Genomic DNA, 23,812 nt, shown 5'->3' on the forward strand with positions numbered 1-23,812 from the left:
TTCCGCTTAGAACGTAAACAAACCGATGAAATGACAGGAGCAATTTGTGAAAAATGTGATAATAATAATTCTTGAAAAAAAAAAAAAACCTGGGTGGCATGGTGGTGTAGTGGTTAGCACTGTCGCCTCAAAGCAAGAAGGTCCGGGTTCGAGCCCCGGGGCCGGCGAGGGCCTTTCTGTGCGTAGTTTGCATGTTCTCCCCGTGTCCGCGTGGGTTTCCTCCGGGTGCTCCGGTTTCCCCCACAGTCCAAAGACATGCAGGTTAGGTTAACTGGTGACTCTAAATTGACCGTAGGTGTGAATGTGAGTGTGAATGGTTGTCTGTGTCTATGTGTCAGCCCTGTGATGACCTGGCGACTTGTCCAGGGTGTACCCCGCCTTTCGCCCGTAGTCAGCTGGGATAGACTCCAGCTTGCCTGCGACCCTGTAGAACAGGATAAAGCGGCTACAGATAATGAGATGAGATGAAAAAAAAAAACATTCTTGCCATCAAATACTTTTGTTCCATATTTTGGTGATTTTTTTTTGTATTTTTTAGGGTTTTGTTTTCGAGTAGAGTTTTTATTTCATCCTCGGTTGGTTCAGTAACATGCTCTGCCATTCTGTTTTCCTCTACTCACGGTATATGAGCTGATATCCTAGTAGTAGAGTAGCCAATCAGAGAGTGCACGATTTCTCATATCCAGTGAATGTGGCTAGAATAATTATCTATATCTCTGATCTTTATTTTACATTCTTCCTTTCATATATTCTCTGTCTCTGTCCTACTCATCTCTTTATTTCATCTCTCCTCTCATCTTATTTTCTTTCCTATTCTGCTCTTGTTTGTATGTTTCTCTCTGATGCCTGTTGATTTGCCAGCCAGTGGAAAACTGCTGTTTTGGAAGCCTGTATTTTTTTTTCTTTCTTGTGTGTGTGTGTGTGTGTGTGTGTGTATGTCACACTGATTGCAATACAGCTTTAAGGAAAGTTCAGGCCAGAGCTGCTCGCTTTGGATAAACATTCTTGAGATTCCCAAGATCCCATAAAGCTTCCCTCACTCTGCTGGCTGTACCCATGGAAACCAGATGAGTTTTTCATCGTGTTTTAGGTTCGAACATGTGTGGGCACTGCTGGCTACGGGCCGCCTAAATTGATACGCTGTTTTGCAAAGGGTTAATGTGTGTATGTGAGTGTGTTTATGGTTCCACACCAAAGTTTCCAACAGCCTGGATTTGTTTTTTGTTTTGTTTTTTCTTCAGTTTAGTTCCTGTTTTTTTGCTCATCACCTGTCTGAGAGAGCCATGACCTCTGCAGTGCAACTCTGCTCGAGGCAGAAATACAGTACACCCTCGCATTTTCCATCTTCATATCCCGCTAACAAAATTAAAGCTCCTACACGAGCAGCCTTCCTTCTCCTTTTACAAAAAAAAAAAAAATCTTTTTTGCAAACCATGGTTAGTTTTCCTAATGCAATTTTCAACATAATACAGGAAGGAAATATGAGCAGCTCTGCAAAAATGTTTCATAATGTTTTCATATTATCTGATCCTGGAGACCTACAATACTTTTGTTTCCTGCATTACATATGCAAGACACAGTGAGATTTAGAAATTCTTTCCATACAACGGCTCTAATTTAAAAAGCAAAGTCACATCACATACTGGAGCAAACAAACAAGACCACAGTTTCACATTCACGGTGGGACGGAATAGTTTATATCGAGCAAACGGTGACTGAAGTAACATGGAGGAAACAGTGCCATGGTGCCTTCTTCCATACAAAATATTAGTATCGGGAATCATTATACATACAGGAGACTTTTTCCATGGAATAAAAACGTGTTCTATTCCCTTCTAGCGGGTTTCATTCATTTGGTTTGATAGCATGCAATATTGTTCGCATATCGCTTATCCTACGTGTATTACATCACTCTACCCAATGGAGAATGAGCATTGAATATGGTTTACGATATTGCATGGTTGTCAAGACAACATTATGTCACACATCAGAGCTCATGCGAAGATCTAATAACAAAACTTATCTGCTGCGCATGCGCAGAACCATTTCTTTGTCTGCCTGGAAAGAGAAAAGATGAGGCTAATCCAGTGCTACTGCTAGGATTAGCTATGCTATAATTAAGCACTAAATAAATTAACTGAAAATTGAAACTAAAGACGCACTGAAAACCTGAAAGGCTACCAAAACTTCATTAGATATTCTTCACACATATTTACAAGAGAAAAACATACCAATGGACATCGAAAAACTGGAAAAGAGACACATTGGAGATGTAAAACTTCTGCGCTAGTGAGTGACTGTGACAATTTGTAAACAAACATAGCTGCCAGGTTTGCTTCTTTGAATATGGAAGATTTTGAGAGAATTTTGGTTGCCAAGTTACTCAGTTGTATGGAGCTGTCAATGTTGATTTTAAAAGTAACTCAGTAAATTACACAGGGAAATTAATACTTAAGTCTGAGTGAAAAATACTGTGGTGAGCATGCAGCATGGAAGAAGAGTCTGGAGACAGAAATCTCGGTCATGCTACACTGGCTGGAAGGTGACTTCACTGGCATGCTAAACAGCACCAACTCGCGGGTAAGCTAGCGTTGGGCTTCGCTAACACTACTGATGAACGCTACACCGGGTGGAAGGTGATTGCACTGCCACGCTAACAGTGCTAACTTGCGGGTAAGCTAGCATTGGCCTTCGCTAACACTACTGATGTACATTACACTGGATGAAAGGTAACTGCACTGCTGTTGCATTGCACAAAATAAAAGCGATATTTGTCAAAACACAACTGCGAATGGTCTGCGTTTCCACTGAGTGATGTCACCTGATTACACTTGGGTTTTCTCCTCTTGCAATAGCTCTTACAGAGTGCGCTTTGTTTCAGAAAGGTAGGATTTCCATTTGCATTTCATGTCATGTCATGTGAAAAATGTGTTTCCATTTCATTTTTGTGAAGTATTGCTTTATCAAATCATCTGGGGGAAAAAAAAACACTTCATGCAAACGTAAATTTTTTGGTGATAGTTCGGGATGTTTTCAAAATTCACGTGTTTCCATTACTCTTTTTTTTTTAGTTCACAATTTCAAATTACGCATTAAACCGGTTAATGGATTTGTTGTTGTCCATCATCTCTGCGATGATGATGATGATTCCAGCAGAACAATCTGCGTTAACATCTGTGAAAATGTTTATGGCTGATCAACCCGACCTTCGCAAAACATACACGGCTGCAGACGTCACACACAAAGGAGATATCCGGTGGGGGTTGTAGTTCGTGCTGGCGCTGGCGGTCATGGCAAGTCTTCGCATGCGACGCTCCCCTGTGTTCCACTGCCTTATGCCCCAGTGCACAATTAGTAGCCATTTCTTCTTATGTTTGGTGGTCGATCTTGCAAAGCTTTAGATGGTGCTTGAGATTGTCCTTGTAGCGCTTTCTCTGTCCACCTTGAGTTCGTTTGCCATTACTACGTTCGGAATAGAAAACACACTTGGGTAGCTGATAGTTGGGCATGCGGATTAGGTGGCCTGACCAGCGAAGTTGAGACTTTATAATCTTTGACTCGATACTGGTAGAATTTGCATGAGTTAGGACAACTACATCAGGTATGTGATCTTGCCAGCAGATGCCTAGGAGTAAACATAACTTGCATTGGTGAAAGCATTCCAGATCCTTGATGTGGCTGTGGTACGTAGGTGGTCCACATTTCGCATCCATAGAGTAGGGAGCACATAGTGAATGTGAGTGTGAATGTTTGTTTGTCTCTATTGCCGCTTTTCCACTACAAACGCGGCTGAGCCGTGCCGTGCTGAGTCGAGCTGAGTCGAGCTGAGCGGGGCTGTTGGAGTTGCATTTCGACTACAACCGCGCTGAACCGTGCTGGCTGGAAGTGGGTGGACACATTGGGTGGAGTTAGCGAAAGTGGGTGGACGTCACGTGATGTCGTTAAGCAGCGCAAACAGTGACATCAGTGACAGTGGCGGAACAAGTCAGAGCCGGGCCGGGGGCGGGGCAAATGACCGGGCCCTTTATTAAAGCTTATCATAACATCATTTTAGGTTACAAAATGTCCGCAACTGTGGTGTTTACCAATTTCAACACTACCGGGTGCAACTATGTTATTTAGTACATCAAGTCCTTCAAACGAACATGTAACTCAGAAACAAAAAACATTAGGATACTGTACATGGCTCATAATAAAACATCAATAGCCTATACTGCGCGCATTATTTGAAGGGCATACGAATGAGCGCTCAGAGGTTGCAACGGTGACAGGAAGAGTCAGAAATAAAAGGAGGGCGGTGCAAACCTCACTGAATGCACTGTGTTTACCAATTTCAACACTCCGGGGTGCAACTATGTTATTTTGTACATTAAGTCCTTCAAATGAACATGTAACTCAAACAAAAAAACATTCGGCGACATACTGTACATGGCTCATAATAAAACATCAATAGCCTACTGCGCGCATTATTTGAAGGGCATACGACGAGCCTTGCGCTCCGCGAACTCGTCCACGATGCTCTGTATGTCACTGATTCAGTGATCTTTTAAGCGGTAGTCTCACGACCCGAATAGTAAACAATAAACATGGAGGACATGGAGTCGTTAGTGTTGCTGGTCTTGGTGCTGTGGCTTGTTGTCACCGACAACGGCAACAGATACTGGCAAGAGCGTATAGATGAGGCGAGGCGCATAAGGCTTCAGAAATTCTCATAATTCATAATTCTTCTTCTTCCGGGTTTGCGGTGTTTACAGATCCCAGCGTGCTCACGGGGCGTGTGTGGGCATGTGAGGACACTCCTCCTCACCAATCAGTGCACAGGGGAGTGTCTGCTCACGCCCCCAGCCTCACTCGGCTCAGTTTGGCTCGCTTCAGCCCCACTCCAAAACCGTGCGAGTTTTAGGGGCTAAGCAGGGCTGAAGCGAGCTGAGTCATGCTGGTTTTTGGTAGTCGAAACGCGAGCCGTGTCGGGCTGAAGTGAGCTGAAGCGAGCTGAAGTTAGCTGAAAAAGGGTAGTGGAAAAGGGCCATATGTGTCAGCCCTGCGATGACCTGGTGACTTGTCCAGGGTGTACCCCGCCTTTCACCCGTAGTCAGCTGGGATAGGCTCCAGCTTGCCTGTGACCCTCCACAGGATAAGCGGTTATGGATAATGGATGGATGGAAGTAAACAGACTTAAGCAAATGCTATCCAATCAAAGTATAATTTACACAAAGTGACAAAAGACAGAACTATTTCGATCTGTTTAACATGCTTGTAATTTGGAAGAGACAAAACATGATTCAAAGTCAAAGTCCCTCCCATGCCAGGACCTGGTCTTCCCAGGCAGTCTCCTGTCCCAGTACTAACCAGGCTCTTAAGGTGCATTGAGCAGTGCCAATCTCTGCTTCTATAGCCCTCGGCCTCTCATATAGCTGGGGTCATAGTGGGGGGCTAGTCATCTGGTAACCATGAGAGTTTGACTCCCTACTCACATCTGTATTGCAGCATGCATTACCAGACGGCAGTAGGTACCGTCTTTGGTGTGTCCTGACTGTGAGTAGAACTTGTGATCTCCCGATTGAGAGGTGGACACACTAACCACTAGGCCAGCTTGCAGCGACACAACATGATTACAGACTTAAAAAAATAGCAATCACAAATATTGTTGCCTCTGAGATATTTACTGAGGTTGTTCCTGTGCGTATGCATAGTAGTTTCATGCTAATATAATGAGAAGAGCACTTGGTGGAGTGCATACCTCCACCAAGCCACATATTATCAACATCAAAATCAAATCACTTGAACATAAGATAATACTAAAGCTATCCACCAAATTTCATCAAAACCTGTTCACTACTTTTTGAGTTATGTTGGGAACAGGCAAGAAAATCCTAGATCCACAGACATATCTGGATTTCGGATCCACAAACATATCCAGATTTACATCAAAATTTAATCAACTGTTCATTGGCCCATGGCCCACCTTTCCTCCAAATTTCATCAAAATCCATTCACTACTTTTTGAGTTATGTTGGGAAAAGGCAAGAAAATCTTGGCTCCATATACATATCTGGATCTCGGATCCACATACGGTACATATCCAGATTTGCATCAAAATCTCATCTCATCTCATTATCTCTAGCCGCTTTATCCTTCTACAGGGTCGCAGGCAAGCTGGAGCCTATCCCAGCTGACTACGGGCGAAAGGCGGGATACACCCTGGACAAGTCGCCAGGTCATCACAGGGCTGACACATAGACACAGACAACCATTCACACTCACATTCACACCTACGCTCAATTTAGAGTCACCAGTTAACCTAACCTGCATGTCTTTGGACTGTGGGGGAAACCGGAGCACCCGGAGGAAACCCACACGGACACGGGGAGAACATGCAAACTCCACACAGAAAGGCCCTCGCCGGCCCCGGGGCTCGAACCCAGGACCTTCTTGCTGTGAGGCAACAGCGCTAACCACTACACCACCGTGCCGCCCGCATCAAAATCTAATCAATTATTCATTGAATTTCCTCCAAATTTCATCAAAATCCTTTCACTACTTTTTGAGTTATGTTGGGAACAGGCAAGAAAATCCTAGATCCACACACACATCTGGATTTATCTCATCTCATCTCATCTCATTATCTCAAGCCGCTTTATCCTTCTACAGGGTCGCAGGCAAGCTGGAGCCTATCCCAGCTGACTACGGGCGAAAGGCGGGATACACCCTGGACAAGTCGCCAGGTCATCACAGGGCTGACACATAGACACAGACAACCATTCACACTCACATTCACACCTACGCTCAATTTAGAGTCACCAGTTAACCTAACCTGCATGTCTTTGGACTGTGGGGGAAACCGGAGCACCCGGAGGAAACCCACACGGACACGGGGAGAACATGCAAACTCCACACAGAAAGGCCCTCGCCGGCCCCGGGGCTCGAACCCAGGACCTTCTTGCTGTGAGGCAACAGCGCTAACCACTACACCACCGTGCCGCCCGCATCAAAATCTAATCAATTATTCATTGAATTTCCTCCAAATTTCATCAAAATCCTTTCACTACTTTTTGAGTTATGTTGGGAACAGGCAAGAAAATCCTAGATCCACACACACATCTGGATTTATGTCAAAATCTAATCAATTGTTCCTTGACCACCTTTTAGCCCACCTTTCCTCCAAATTTCATCAAAATCAGTTCACGACTTTTTGAGTTACATTGGGAACAGTCAAACAAACAGTGGCGAAAACATAACCTCATCCAAAAAGTTGGCGGAGGTAATGAGTAAGAAGAATAAGACCCTTGCTTTAAGTCCCAAACATAATTTTTCTAGTCGTCCCATTCAGTATCATGACTGGCCATCTCTTATCTACTATTTTATTATAGTTACCATAAAACACCACAGTAAATGCCAGTAAATACCACAGTGGCTTTACATGAGGGTATCTCTATCATATTCTTTCATGGACTCATCAGCGCTGCTGTGTTGCTCTTAGAAATTTTCCATAACCTTCATTAAAAAAAAAAAAAAGCATCTACAAGGCCACAGCACTAAAAGTGGGTAAAGGACATGAACTTTCTTAATAATATATCTACCAGCTGACAGTGCCATTCCTAGAACAGAAGAGTCAAAGGGCAGCATCCCAGGTAGGTAATTGTGCTCCACATCATCTTGGAGGAGAAAATGCAGCACGACACACTGCAGAAAGCACAAGAGAAGAAGAACAGGACTCCTGGAGAGAGGGCATGGACTGTCCAGACTCTGTGAACTCTGCAGTCAGTGTGGACTTGGTTTTTGGTTCGTTTTTATAAAAATGCATGACTATGATGATAGGATACGATATTCCACTGATGACAGACCTTCAAAGATGTCCATTATTAACTTAAAAGACCTCATTTACTGAATATCATGTCTCTAAATAGATCCTTCTTTACAACAGTGAACAATTTTCCTTCCTAAAGCTGTTAAATATTCCCAAATCATACTAGTGATTACTGATGACTTATTCTCAATGTCATTGCACTGTCCAAACCATGTGCTTTTTTCCTGACTCAAGCTCACCACATTATCCTGTAACATCATTAACCATGAGCAGAGGTACAAAGGGACAGAGTACACGAGGTCAAGTGCTACAAAGAGAAGCCGATGCAAGCTAGCAAAGGAGGTGAGAAACGAGGGTGGCGCTAATTCTCCTGCAGTGTGACAGGTATCTTCAACTCCGGAGGCTACTCTTATGTAACTACACACTCTTTCCTGCCCTCTGTACCACTAGGCTGTACTTAGATACAGTAAGTATGGAGGCGGACAGCCATGCTGTTAAAAGTTTAAAACGTGACGACTCGGCTCAAGAGGGTGAAAGGTTGAATATTATCTTAACTGCTGGAGAAAGTGCTTTTCTTTTATGCAAAGCTCATATATGGAAAGGTATAACCATTCACAACACAGAGAGACTTTAGAATACAGTAAAATCTCAACATCTAACCAAAGGATAATTGAATCAAGATCTAATCTAATTGGAAAAGGTCAAAATCTTTATCACGCTAATTTGGCACACCATGAATGTATGTTAAAGTTGATTAGTGCTATCTATGAGTGGTTTATCTAGGCTTAACCTTTACCCTCCGAGCATGCCTGATTTGAATAAGCTGCTCATTTACAGTCCATTAAAATTCAAGAACAAAATGTACACCAGTAAAATTTATTATAGCAAAATTTAAACTTCTTTAGTGTATAATGTAAATACAATTACAATATACACACCGATCAGCCACAACATCATGACCACTGAGAGGTGACGTGAATAACATTGGTGGTCTCATTACAATGGCACCTGTCAAGGGGTGGGATATATTAAGCAACAAGAAAGAGAACAGTGAGTTCTTGAAGTTGATGTGTTGGAAGCAGGAAAAATGGGCAAGCGTAAGAATCTGAGTGACTTTGACAAGGGCCAAATTGTGATGGCAAGATGACTGGGTCTGAGCATCTGTAAAAATGGCACATCTTGTGAGGTGTTCCTGGTATGCAGTGGTAAGTACCTACCAAACATGCTCCAAGGATCTAAAGGACAACTGGTGAACCGGCAACAGGGTCATGGGTGTCAAAGGCTCATTGATTTGCACGGGGCACAAAGGCTAGCCCATATGGTCCAATCCCACAGAAAGGTGTCTAAATTAACTTCTTCAGCAGTTTGTGCTACAGTAGCTCTTCTGTTCTTCTGGATCAGACCATATGGGCTTGCCTTCGTGCCCCATGTGAATCAATGAGCCTTCAATACGCAGGACCCTGTCACCGGTTCACCGGTTGTCCTTTAGATCCTTGGACCACTTTTCGTCAGTACTAACCACTGCATACCAGGAACACCCCATAAGATGTGACATTTTAGAGATGCTCAGACCCAGTCATCTCGCCATCACAACTTGGTTCTTGTCAAAGTCACTCAGATCCTTACACTTGCCCATTTTTCCTGCTTCCAACACATCAACTTCGAGAACTCACTGTTCTTTTTCTTGCTGCTTAATATATCCCACCCCTTGACAGGTGCCATTGTAATGAGATAATGAGATACCCAATGTTATTCTCTTCTTCACCTGTCAGTAGTTTTAATGTCATGGCTGACCAATGTATACTTTACTATTACTTCCTTTTCATATATGAGAAATTGTATAGATTACTGTATATTCGTCTGCAGTTTCATATATTTCACATAAACACATATATAATATAATGTTTATACTATTAATGATGCACCAAAATGAAAACTCTTGATTTAAGCAAATAAATAAAATTAAGGGCATTCTGGATAAGACTGAAAAACAAATCCAAGTAATCAATTTGTAATTCAATTGTTTAACTGTCAAAGCTGTAATTAACCTCACAGCTCCAGGATTCCTGGTTTGATCCTGAGCTTGAATTACTGTATATATGAAATTTCACATGTTCTTCATATATCCGTGTGGGAATTCTCCAGGTTTCCTTCAAAAAATATGCCAGGAAGTGGATCGGCTGTGGTAAATTGTCTTTAGGTGTGAAACTGTGTGTGTGTGTGTGTGTGTGTGTGTGTGTGTGTGTGTGTGGTGCTCTGTGTCCCATCCAGGCTGTATTCCTGTATCACGCCCAGTTTTCCTGGGAAAGACTCTGGACTATTAACTATTAAACATGGCTTGTATATTATAATAATTTTTTAGCATTTGTACTGTTTCAGTAAATTCCTAGTTTATGTTGGAAATGAAATAATGCTAAAGGTATGAAGGATATTATTCTATCCATTGACTGGATATGAGCAATTGCATGCTCTGATTGGCTACTCTACTAATGCCCCTTTTCCACCAAAGCAGTTCCAGGGCTGGTTCGGGGCCAGTGCTTAGTTTGGAACCGGGTTTTCTGTTTCCACTGACAAAGAACTGGCTCTGGGGCCAGAAAAACCGGTTCCAGGCTAGCACCAACTCTCTGCTGGGCCAGAGGAAAGAACCGCTTACGTCCGTGGGGGGGGGCGGAGTTGTTAAGACCAACAACAATAACAAGACCGCGAAAGTTCGCCATTTTTAAGCGACGAGAAGCAGCAGCTGTACAAACGCGAAGTCATCCATTATTATTATTGTTGCTGTTGTTGCTGCTGCTTCTTCCGTGTTGTTTTTGCTTCGATATTCGCGCCAAGGTTTATGCAAACGTAGCGACGTAACTGACGTATACAGCGACGTAATGACATATACAATGACATAACTGACGTATACAGCGACGTAATGACGTGTCTTCTCTTAGCATCGCGAGCTATGGAAAAGCAAACTGGTTCTCAGCTGGCTCGCAAGTTGAACGGGTTGTGAACCAGCACCAGCACTGGCCCCGACCCAGCCCTGGAACTGATTTGGTGGAAAAGGGGTATCAGAGGATATCAGCTCATGTACCGTGAGTAGAGAAAAAAAAATGGCGGTGCGTGTTGCTGAACCACCTGAGGACAAAATAAAAACTCTACTCAAAAACAAAACCCCAAAAAATACAAAAAAAAGCAACAAAATATGGAATGAAAGTATTTGATGGGAAGAACGTATCTTTTTTATTTTTCAAGAATTATTATTATTATTAGCCCTGTGATGACCTGGCGACTTGTCCAGGGTGAACCCTGCCTTTCGCCCGTATTCAGCTGGGATAGGCTCCAGCTTGCCTGCGACCCTGTAGAACAGGATAAAGCAGCTACAGATAATGAGATGAGATGAGATGAGATGAGATGAGATGAGATTATTAGCCCTGTGATGACCTGGCGACTTGTCCAGGGTGTACCCCGCCTTTCGCCCGTAGTCAGCTGGGATAGGCTCCAGCTTGCCTGCGACCCTGTAGAACAGGATAAAGCGGCTAGAGATAATGAGATGAGATCATTATTGTATTTTTCACAAATTGTTCCTGTCATTTCACTGGTTTGTTTACATTCTTCATTTTTAAGCATTACAACATGTTGAACTTTTTTTTTTTAGACTGGTTAAAATCCTCAAAGAAGTTTGAAAATTACAGAACTGAAATGTCCAACGAAGAATTAAATAAATGTCTAAAGCCTAAATTTTATTCCTTGGCACGACAGCGAGACGGCACTTTCAACAAAAAAACAACACTAAAGTCAATTCGTGCCGCCATCGGGAGGTTTTTAAGAAGTCCGCTCAAGTGGAAATTATTTTGTTGGACGTTTTGCATAGTTTTTATTGATCGAATTTGCAAGAAATAAAAATAAAAATTCTCCGTTTCTCAAAATCCAGTGAATGTGGATAGACTAAAACAGTTATTCCACTCAATTTCGTCGTACATGGATTATAGCCGACTATCAGCTCATGTACGACTCGATTTCGTGGAATAACTGTTAAATATATTAAGAATGTTCATATATAGACTCCAATGGATATGATTATGCATGATGTTTATTCAATTGTACTCTACATATGAATCTACATCTATTAATGAGATACTTAAAACAGAATAATATATACGCAAAACAATAATATACAAAATATAGGAATATTTGTTATGTAAGATACTATGGAAATCATGCTCCTGATGCATGTCCAGGGCTCCCTGACCAAATCTGAAGTGCATGTTGACCTTGTCGTTCAAGGTCAGCTGTTCTTGGCACAGCTATTAATCAACACTCATATCATTTTCCTGACAACTGTAATCTCGGTCACACACAGTAACGCAATCACCACCCATATCACTTTCCACTGAGCTGTAATCTCTCCTGCATACAGGAATTACTGTGATGACGAAGCTGTTGTGGTGCTGATGATGATGATGATGATGATGGTGGTGGTCTTTCTTTCTAAGTGCAGGTCAAAGACCATACGCTCTGCAAAACCCCTTGATCTACAATCACACTTCTGAACCTGACACTATAAATAATCCCTCTTTCATGTTGTGTTTTTGCCTTTGTGTGTGTGTGTGTGTGTGTGTGTGTGTGTGTGTGTGTGTGTGTGTGTGTGTGTGTCACAGCAGAGACCCCAGTGATGAGTCATCTGCGCACTACAGCCAGGCTGAATCTTTCTGCCACATTAATTCTCTGGCTCATGACACACACAAAGACACGTTCAAATACACACACACACACCCCAAGTGCAAGATGTGAAAGACTATTTTCTATTCGTGTAAAAGTGAAGGCCCTTGAAACAGCCAAATTCCTTCAAGGAGGTAAGTTCTAAGTATAATATGATCTAGAACTGTGTGTGTGTGGTTGTGTGAATGATGTGAATCTGATATGTGTCACACTCGTGAATGAAATCGTTCACAACTGCTGATGGTTTTGACACCCGCGCACGGAAACCTGCTAAATCACAACACCTTCCCCGAGGACAGCTATTGAGATAAAAATACCATGTGTCATCCCTTTTCATCTGTCTCTGTCTTCTTCTGGTTCATACAAAACCTCACATCCAGGGCGCTACACGTATCAGAAATTCTGGTACGTTCCATTCCAGATCTCTTGAAGAACCCATTTTACCTAGAGTATACAAAGGACCAAGATAGCTGAGATAATATTGATATGGGGCGGCACGGTGGTGTAGTGGTTAGCGCTGTTGCCTCACAGCAAGAAGGTCCGCGTTCGAGCCCCGTGGCCGGCGAGGGCCTTTCTGTGTGGAGTTTGCATGTTCTCCCCGTGTCCGCGTGGGTTTCCTCCAGGTGGTCCGGTTTCCCCCACAGTCCAAAGACATGCAGGTTAGGTTAACTGGTGACTCTAAATTGACCGACCGTAGGTGTGAATGGTTGTCTGTGTCTATTACCCTGTCCACACTAGGGATTTTGGACCGATACGAAACTACTTTCGTACCGCAACACCTGTCCACACTAGCAACTATACCGGTACTGTAGCGGTATAACTGTATCGGTACGAAACCCACAAATGTATGGGTTTCGTATCGGTACTGTAGCGCTTCGCTGTAGTGTGGACAGATGAAGCGGCTCTGTATCGATACAAATATAATGCGCATGCGCAAAGTCACACACCTCAATCGATGTCTTTGCTGAATAAAATAGTGAAGAACGGAGATTCGTTTGTTTCTTTCTCAACTGCCTCGCGCGTTTTATACGATTCGACTGAATAAATGACCACCAGAAATACAGTACAGACTGTACATTGACAACAAAAAGCGCACACACGTTGTTTCATCCGTACGGAAGCCAAGTGAGGCCCTTCATATAATCCTTTTTTTTAATTCACCTTGTTATCCCGAGATAACGACATAATTAATTCAGGATCTTGAGAAAACAACACAACTAATTTGAGATCTCAAGAAAACAAAACAATTATTTCATGATCTCGAGTAAACAGCTGAGAAATGGTTCATTCAGGTGCGCCAAGAGACTTGTGATATGCTGACTTTGGGGCTATTTCTCATTCTGTATAGACGCAACTTTGGTCATTAGAATGTCTGGAATAATCGATCACCTAATAAGGCAATATTTTGATCAGGGGTTGACACAGGGAGAGATTGCATCAAGTCTTTTAATAAGGGATAATTTCAAAATTAGTCCGCGGCACCTCTGCAGAAGACTGGCCCGGCTTCGTCTCTACCGACGGAGATACAGTGATCCAGCTGAGATAATGAAATAATTGTTTTGTTTTCTCGAGATCTCGAAATAACGGATGCCATATATTCTCGGAAGGAAGTTATTCGGTAACCACGGAAACATTTCATGCACGCGCATTTCAACTACCGTGAAAGAAAACTGCAAATATTTCTCGCTAGTGTGGACAGATGCACTAAACTGTACCGGTATACTTTGCATCGATACAGTTATACCACTTTCGTACCCGTATAAGTGTGAACACAGCATATGTGTCAGCCCTGTGATGACCTGGCGACTTGTCCAGGGTGTACCCCGCCTTTCGCCCGTAGTCAGCTGGGATAGGCTCCAGCTCGCCTGCGACCCTGTAGAAGGATAAAGCAGCTAGAGATAATGAGATGAGAATGAATATTGGTGTGTTCTGGGTAATAATAAGAAAATGATTACCTTTTGTAACATTTGTACTATTTTCTAGAGCTAAGAACCAAGAGTTATCCAATGAACCCTTAAAGAAATCCCTGAAAAACCATTTGAACTTAGAGTTTACCAAGTATCGAGGCAGTTTAGCTCATTGTGATATTCTATTTAAAAAACAATCACAAATAATTTTGAGTTTGTACCACACACCCAGTTAAAACACTTTTTGAATAAAGGGTTCTTCAAAGGTTCTTCAGTTTTTCCTCATGGGAACCCCTGAAAGATTCTCTGTAGAAGGGCTTTCAGAAATTGTTTCAGAAGTAGAACCCTCAATCACTTAATGATCTAATGACTCATGTAGCAAGATTCAACTCTCACCAAAAATATAGCAGACATGCAAGAACAGTGTCATTAATCGTATCTTTGTTGTTTAGTGCAGATCACTAATGTGACTTCTGCAGGACTCGTACTGTATTAGATGGGTTTGCAGTTCAGTTTTGCACAAAATGGAAGCGATTTTTTAAAAAAAGTCAACAAAAAAATGGTGTTTCCACTGAGTGATGTTATATGATTAAAGCTGGGTTTTGTCCTATCGTGATTGTCATTCCAATTAAACGTGGTGATGGATCTCCAAGACTTGATAAGTGTTGGCATGGTGATTTTTGTTGGTTTTGTTCCTCTTCATGTCATGTCATGTAAATGTTAAATGCGAAAAAAAATTCCATTTCAGTTTTGCAAAATACTGCTTTGTTGAGTTATCTGAAAAACCACCAAGCGCAAGTGTATAAACTTTTTTGTTATATTTGAGAGGTTTTTTTTAAAATAAATCTCATGTTTCCATTATTCAGTGATTAGGTCGCAATTTCAAAATTGTGCAGTACACAGGTTAATGGAAACTTGCCTATTGTTAGTGTTAATGTTAGTTATCATCCACTAGAGCACTAACATTATCAACTGGTGCTACTTATCCATCTGTCCGTCCATCCATCCATCCATCCATCCATCCATCAGGGTCACAGGGGAATCTGGAGCCAATCCCAGCTGGCTTTGGGCGAAAGGAAGGGTACACCCTGGGCAGGTTGCCAGTCTATCACAGGGCTTGGTGCTACTTATCTTTAACAAAATGAAAAATTTATTTCTTACAAAACACATTTCCTGCCTTTTCCCAAATAGAATACCATTTCCAATGTTAGTCCACCAAGCCCATTATATTTTCAGCCACCTTTATTCTACCTTCCTAGACTGACAGTGTTGTTATGGAAAGTGCTCCTTTGCTAACGTTGGCTGAATGTTTGCACAACTTTATATGGAGAGGGCCAATATAGAGTAGCCACCCAAAATAGTCCTTGGTACAACATCAGTTTGCTACCTTTTAATACACTTTCCAGTCACCAGACTCTGTACTTTATGTAGTATATATACAGTACAAGTCTATCTTGGGTATTGTGTATTATCAGTCAATATACTGTATGTTTTTATGTAATTAGCTTTTCCCTGCTTTTCACTTGAACAGCTTGAACTTGGACAGACTGAAGCTCTGCCAAATCCACTCAATTTAAGCAAATATGCCAACAATCGGGCCAACACTGCAGTAAAAAATCCATTCCTGGAAGCTTTAGTTCCAGAAGTAGGCCACATTGGGTTTATGACTCTAATTCTAAGAGAAGTAAACATTGTAATGACACATTAACTGTTCCTATGAAATGCCACTTTACCACCCAGAACATCAAAACGACTTCTTTGAAAGAATTCTGGAGTTGAAAACAGTTTACGCATAATAATGAATGCGAGTACAAGGAAGCCAATCTCTAATATCGCCTCGGGCACTTCATTAGCATGCTTTTCATCTGAAATCATGTGTGTTAATACAGTAGTAACGTCACTTAATCATTATACATTTCGAGAAATTAAGAACAGCAATGCTGAGCAGTTACTGGAACATAAAAAGAGCATGGATTTTTTATGGTTTGGGGATGAATGCTTGTTAAATTAGCTGGAGAGAAAAGTCTTATAGCTGTGGAGCGACTGAAAATAAATTCTGCAAGGTTGATAGACAAGATAATGCTCAAAATGTAGGTTTTTTTTCAATAAAAATACGGGAATGTAATTTATTCAACATCTATTCATTTTCTATACCGCTTATCCATTGTGGGTCACGAGGGAGCTGGAGCCAATCAGAGCTGACATTGGGTGAGAGGCGGGGTACACCCTGGACAAGTCGCCAGGTCATCACAGGGCTGACACATAGAGACAAACAACCATTCACACTCACATTCACACCTACGCTCAATTTAGAGTCACCGATTAGCCAAACCTGCATGTCTTTGGACTGTGGGGGAAACCGGAGCACCCGGAGGAAACCCTGGACAGGTCACTGATCTATCGCAGGACTAAGGCCCTGTCCACACGGCAACGGATTCAGGTGACTCCGATACAATTGCTTATCGTTTAGGCCTGGCGTCCACACGGCACCGGCGTTTTGGGTGCCCAAAACGCAATCTTTTTGAGAACGGGTTCCAGAGTGGAAAGATCTGGCAACGTTGCCGTTGTGAAGTCGTCTGGATGAGTAGAACGGATTTGTTTACGATGACGTCACAACCACATGACTGTGAGTGCTTCACGCCGGGTAGAAGTGTAACGAATATCACCAGGAAAACGCCTTACAGAGCACTAGTGAGAGTGAAACACGAGCTGGGATATTATTATTATTATTATTATTATTATTATTATTATGTTCAGTGTTAGTTCACAGTAGTAATGCAAGAAGCAGAATAGTGACAGTAATAGTGAAGCAAAAACATGCAATTGTACAAACACTGCAGCTCTACAGCAAAATATTCATTTATGAAATGGTCTGATTCTTAACACCAGTAGTGCCAATGATCTTCTCATTGCGATGTGAGTTGTCAACAAATCCTATAACTTGGTTCATGAAATGCGCTTACAAAATATTTTCACTGTGAATATTTATTGTGTAATGGTGCAATCCCGCCAGCAAAAATAGGGGAAAAAAGGAGCGATCTCACCTCTTCAGATGTTGATTTAAGTCCGACAATACATTCCTTAAAAAGGGCGTAAAGGAGCAAATTAATCCAATTTATTCCGGACCATTAAAGACGTCGCCTTCTGTGTAGAATCATACGTCATCCTCGCCGCCATATTGGAGAGGTCAAAGCGGAGAATAAAGATTAGCTGCGTTTAACTGTACCAACAGGTTTACCGTCCAAACGAGATCATATGGGATTACCTTTCACAGGTGAGAAACAACAAATTAATTCCATCAACGTGTATCATTCACTTTATTCCGGACCATTGAAGACGCCGCCTTCCGCGTAGAATCATACGTCATCCTCGCCGCCATTTTGGATAGGTCAAAGTGGAGAATAAAGATTAGCTGCGTTTAACTGTACCAACAAGTTTTCTGTTCAAACGAGATCACATGGGATTACCTTTCACAGGTGAGACTGGAAAAATACTTTTCATTGTATTTGGTCATTATAATGTAATTTTACGAACAGATTTTCCTGACTTTGTGGCTAATATGAAGTCTCGCGCATAATAGTTTATGCGCATGCGTCCTTACTTCTTCTATTGTTCTGGTGTCTCCGAAGGGGGCGTCTTACAGCGCCCCTAGAGGTGTGGCATGTGTATTGCATCGTTTTCAGCAAACGTTGCGTTGCCATATGGACCTGATATTTTACTGATTGTTGCCCATTTGGACACGATATATTTTTAAATAACATCTCGTTGCCGTTGTCGTGTGGATGTAGCCTCAGCCTTTCACACTCATATTCACACCTATGGGCAATTTCTAGTAGGCAATTGACCTAATTTGCATGTCTTTGGATTGTGGGAGGAAACCAGAGCACCCAGAGGAAACCCACACAGACACAAGGAAGAACAGAAAGGCCCCAGTTGACCTGCAGGTTTGAACTCAGTGTCTTATGTCTTGTGTCTTATATCTTATTTAATTTAACAGGTGCTCAGATTCACATCGCTCCTGTGGAGGACGGTCCCATATGGACAGTTGAAAGTCACAGATGGAAGACGCTCTGGACTCTTACAGTAATGCTTTTATGGCTGAAGACTACAGTTGACTTGCTAACTTTAGGACTGCAGTTGTCATGAACAGTTTTGCACTCAAGTTTCCATCAATAAAGAATTATAACATCAACAAAACTGACTTCATGTTAAAACTTTTAAAAATGTTCTAATCATGTTGTCCGTTATCACCTAAATGAAAACAGGTTCCCTTTTGATTAGATTAGATTAGATTAGATTAGATTAGATTAGATTAGATTAGATTAGATAAAACTTTATTGATCCCTTTGGGCGGGTTCCCTCAGGGAAATTAAGGTGGGGTTTACATTAGACCGTATCAGCGGATCATCAGATTAACGTTTTTAAAACGATTCGCGTGCACACAGCAACACCAATACACGATTCGCCTGCACACAGCAACGCCAATACACGGATACGCTCGGCTCCGCAGGCATCCTGCGCTCCAAATCACTCCGCCCTGAACAGCGAGTGCCCTCTGGAGGGTGCGCACTCCGGCCTTGCGCAGCTCACAGAGCGCGACAGTGGAGCGCACGAGCAGTGATTTGGGACTGAGCCGCTGTGTGTGTGATCCCAGTGCATGTCGGGCATGCGCGTCACTTACCACTTGCAAGTGGAAGGATGGCAAGCCTAAAGACAATCATAACTACACAATGGGCAGTATTTGCATCAGTATTTGCAGTATTTTCATACTTTTATACTCTTTAATGAAAGGTGATACAAGGCGGAAGTCCGCGCCGTTTTTCAGCAGTCGCGTCACATGACCAACGCCAGCGAATCAGGAAGGTGGATGTCACAGTGATGTTGTCCAATGACGACGCCAGCTAGAGCTCAGCACAGCGTATCCGCGTATTCTCAATGTTTACACAGCACCGGATCAGACACGATCTGGATTGAATACGTGGACCCTGGCGGATTCCCGTTTCCCGGCGTTTCCAGGCGTTTTAATGTAAACGGACAGTGCATCCGCGAAGACAATGAGACAGATACGGTCTAATGTAAACTTGGCCTAAGATTCCAGCAGCAGCATCAGATGCGATTCTAGAGTTTGTTGTGGCCCCAAGCAAAAATTTCCAGAGGGCCCTTCTGACCAGTGTTCATCACCAATATGTTATAAATAATCTGACACCAACGAAAAATGTATGAAACCAAAGTTTTTTAAATTCCAAATATGAAAATACAATGGTAAAGAACAATAAAAACAATAAAAAAAACAAAATAAATAAGCCCTCGGGCCCTGACTCTCGGGGGGTCCCAAGCAGTTGCCTGCCTTGCCTGTTCACAAGCTGCGCATCTGAGCATCATTACAGATAAACAGAGAAAAGAAATAGAGAAAACTTGATAAATTAAAATAAATTATTTACATATACAAATATAAAAAGAATAAGATATGGGGAAGAGAGGAAGGGGGAAGGAGGGGGGAAGTCTGGTTCCTCTCGAGGTTTCTTCCTCATGTCGTCTGAGGGAGTTTTTCCTCACCACTGTCGCCACAGGCGTGCTCATTGGGGATAGATTAGGAATAAAATTAGCTCATGTTTAAAGTCATTAAAATTCTGTAAAGCTGCTTTGCGACAATGTCTATTGTTAAAAGCGCTATACAAATAAACTTGACTTGACTTGATTTGGGCCAACTAACCTGATCGTGAAAGGTCTGACAAAATAAATTTGTACATTTTTATTACAAAAATCCCGTCCTCAAAATGAAACATTTTTTTTGATGATAGCTAATTAACATTTCATCTTGAATATGTCATGCTAGTAAATGTTACTTTTTTTTTTAAAGAGTGAATATTTCTTGTTAACTCAGTGTTGCTATCCACAGATCTGACCTCGAATACTCCAGCAGGAAGTCACTGTAAACACCAAACAGACCAAACATACACAGACATAAACTACCGCATACACAAACTTAAGGTGAACATTAGCAAATATAAATACAGACACCCGCAAGGAGCCGTCTGGAAAATATCCTCACAGTCAAATGGCTGAGTTAAAAACAAACTAAACTAGGCTGGGTAACTACCGGAAGCCATGACCTAATGGTTAGAGAAGTAGCTTTGGGACCAAAAGGTTGCTGGTTTGATTCCCTGGACTTGCAGGAATGACTGAAGTGCCCTTGAGCGAGGCATCTCACCCCTAAATGCTCCCAAGGCTGCTCTGGGTATTTTGTATGTCCCTCTCTGGATAAGAGCGTCTGCTAAACACCAGTAAGGTAATCTAATGGACAAAACTCACGCTGGGTTCATGTAACCCAGACGAATGGGTGTGTTTATTTCACCTAATAAGTTGAGCATAACTTATTTAACATGACATGCTTGGTTGAGTATTCAACCTAAATATTTAACAGGTTATTATTAAGATTATTTACCAGAGGACCCGCCCACGACTGTAACCCTAGCTGTATAGGTGACAGGTCAAGGGGTAAAAAAACAGAGATCGGCGCCATCCAATGCGCCTTAAGGGCCTGGTTAGTACTGGGCTGGGAGACTGCCTGGGAAGACCAGGTCCTGGCATGGGAGGGACTTTGATTCCTATTATTATTACAGTACCTCTGCCACCTTTGTTGGAGGAGGCTATGTTTTCGTCTCCATTTGTTTGTTTGTTGAAGAAGAAGAAGAAGCCTTTATGTGTCGCATGCACACTCAAGCAGGGTGAAATTTGTCCTCTGCATTTAACCCATCTGAAGCAGTGAACACACGCATGCACACACACACGTGAGCAATGAGCACACACACATACCCAGAGCAGTGTGCAGCTATACTACAGCGCCTGGGGAGCAGTTGGGGGTTAGATGCCTTGCTCAAGGGCACTTCAGCCCAACACCTCCCCCATGTTAACCAACTGCATGTCTTTGGACTGGGGGGGGGGGGGGGGGGGGACCGGAGCACCTGGAGGAAAGCCATGCAGACACGGGGAGAACATGCAAACTCCACGCAGAAAGGTCCTATCGGCCATTGGGCTCGAACCCGGAACCTTCTTGCTGTGAAGTAACAATGGTAGCAGTGCTAACCACTACACACATCTGTGAACAGATTTTGATGAAATTTGGAGGAAAGGTGAGCCATGGGCCAAGGAACAACTGAGTAGATTTTGATGTAACTCCAGCTATCTCTGCAGATCCAGGATTTTTTTTTTGTCTTTTCCCAACATAACTCAAAAAGTAGTAGACAGATTTGGATGAAATTTAGTGTACAGCTTTAGTGTTATCCTAGGTTTAAGTTATTTTGGCTTGGCAGAGGTATGGAGTCTACTGTGTGCCCTCTTAATGTTTACTTAATTTGTGCTAGCAGTACTGGCACAAATTGTTACTCTCACTCAGGATCAAATTTTCAAAGACATGCAGTTAGGTTAACATGGGACAGCCTTGGGTTGAAGTGCCTAAGAGCAGTGGCGTGCACGTACGCAGCAGCTTTGCTCTCCTATGATGAACTAAATTTTGTTGTACATTTGTGCAGTGACAATAAAGGCATTCAAGTCAAGTTTATTTGTATAGCACTTTTAACAATAAACATTGTCACAAAGCAGCTTTACAGAATTTGAACGACTTAAAACATGAGCTAATTTTTTCCCTAATCTATCCCCAATGAGCAAGCCTGTGGTGATGGTGGCAAGGAAAAACTCCCTCAGACGACATGAGGAAGAAACCTCGAGAGGAACCAGACTCAAAAGGGAACCCATCCTCATTTGGGCAACAACAGACAGCATGACTAGAACATTAACAGTTTTAACATAAAGTCAGCTTCGTTGATGCTATAAACCCCCCACCGATGGAAACCTGAGCGCAAAACCATTCATGACAACCGCAGTCCCAAAGTCAGCAAGTCAACTGCAGCCCTAAAGTCAGCAAGTCAACTGCAGCCCTAAAGTCAGCAAGTCAACTGCAGCCCTAAAGTCAGCAAGTCAACTGCAGTCCCCAGCCACAAAAGCAACACTACAAGAGTCCAGAGCGTCCTCCAGGTGCGACCCCCAACTGTCCACATGGGGCTGTCCTCCACAGGAGCAATGCGATGAGACTCCAACCAGACACAGGGCACCAGGATGGATCAGGCAGTTCCAAGGAGCAGCAGAGGTCAGCACCTCGATCCCAGGATTGACATGAAACTCAGAGGGACAGATTTGGGGGGGGGGAAACACGGGTTGTTAGGTATGCCCAATGTCACCTGAATAAGTAGGAACAGTATACATATTGCACTGAGTACAAGCAGGGACTCCGGCAACTAACTATGACAGCATAACTAAAAGGGGAGAGCCAGAAGGTAACACAGGCATGAGGGGCCCCGGGACATAAAGCAGCAGCCACTACACCGTCAACAAACTCGAGTGAGCAAGCGAGTGGGGACTGACAGCATCCATACATCCCAGTTTACCAAAACACTCTATCTGAGGATCCTCCAGATCTACACCTTTACCTCATAAATACCATTAACACAAGGCTTGACTAAACAGATATGTTTTCAGCCGAGACTTAAACATTGTGTCTGATTCCCAAACACTACTTGGAAGGCTGTTCCATAACTGTGGGACTTTGTAAGAAAAGGCTCCGCCCCCTGATGTAGCCTTCACTATACGAGGTACCAGCAGATAGCCTGCACCTTTTGATCTAAGTAGGCATGGCAGGTCATAAAGGACCAGAAGTTCACTCAGGTACTGTGGTGCGAGACCATTTAGTGCTTTAAAGGCCAATAGTAGTATTTTATAATCAATATGAAATTTGATTGGGAGCCAATGCAGTGTGGATAAGACAGGGGTGATGGGGTCATATTTTCTAGTTCTAGTAAGGACTCTTGCTGCTGCATTTTGAACTAACTGGAGCTTGTTTATGCACTTATTGGAACATCCAGACAGTAAGGCATTACAATAATCCAACCTGGAGGTAACGAAAGCATGAACTAGTTTTTCCGCGTCATGTAGTGACATTACATTTCTTATCTTAGCAATATTTCTGAGATGAAAGAAAGCTATCCAGGTAATGTTATCAATGTGAGTTTCAAATGAAAGACTGGGGTCAATAATCACCCCGAGGTCTTTGTCTGACCTTAAATTAGTAGTTTGAATTTTTTGTCGGATATTCTCAATTTTGTTATTAAAAAAATTCATGAAGTCATTGCTACTACACACTACAGGTGTGCATGTGTCTATCATGGACTTATTCCTGGTTAATTTTGCTACAGTATTAAATAGGAATCTAGGATTATTTTTGTTATCTTCTATTAGGGAGGAGAGATATGTTGATCTCGCAGCACTAAGAGCTTTTCTATACTTCAGGAAGCTCTCCTTCCACGCTAATTTGAACACTACCAATTTTGTTTGACAC

The 23,812-nt window shown here is 42.5% G+C and overlaps 1 protein-coding gene across 1 annotated transcript in view; it reads right to left on the reverse strand.

Moving 5' to 3' along the window:
- Positions 1-23,812, reverse strand: part of sgk1 (serum/glucocorticoid regulated kinase 1) — an 85,733-nt gene that overhangs the window by 44,598 nt on the left and 17,323 nt on the right. The gene's annotated exons all lie outside the window — the stretch shown is intronic.

This window comes from Neoarius graeffei, chromosome 13, assembly GCF_027579695.1.
Source record: "Neoarius graeffei isolate fNeoGra1 chromosome 13, fNeoGra1.pri, whole genome shotgun sequence".
Taxonomy (NCBI): domain Eukaryota; kingdom Metazoa; phylum Chordata; class Actinopteri; order Siluriformes; family Ariidae; genus Neoarius; species Neoarius graeffei.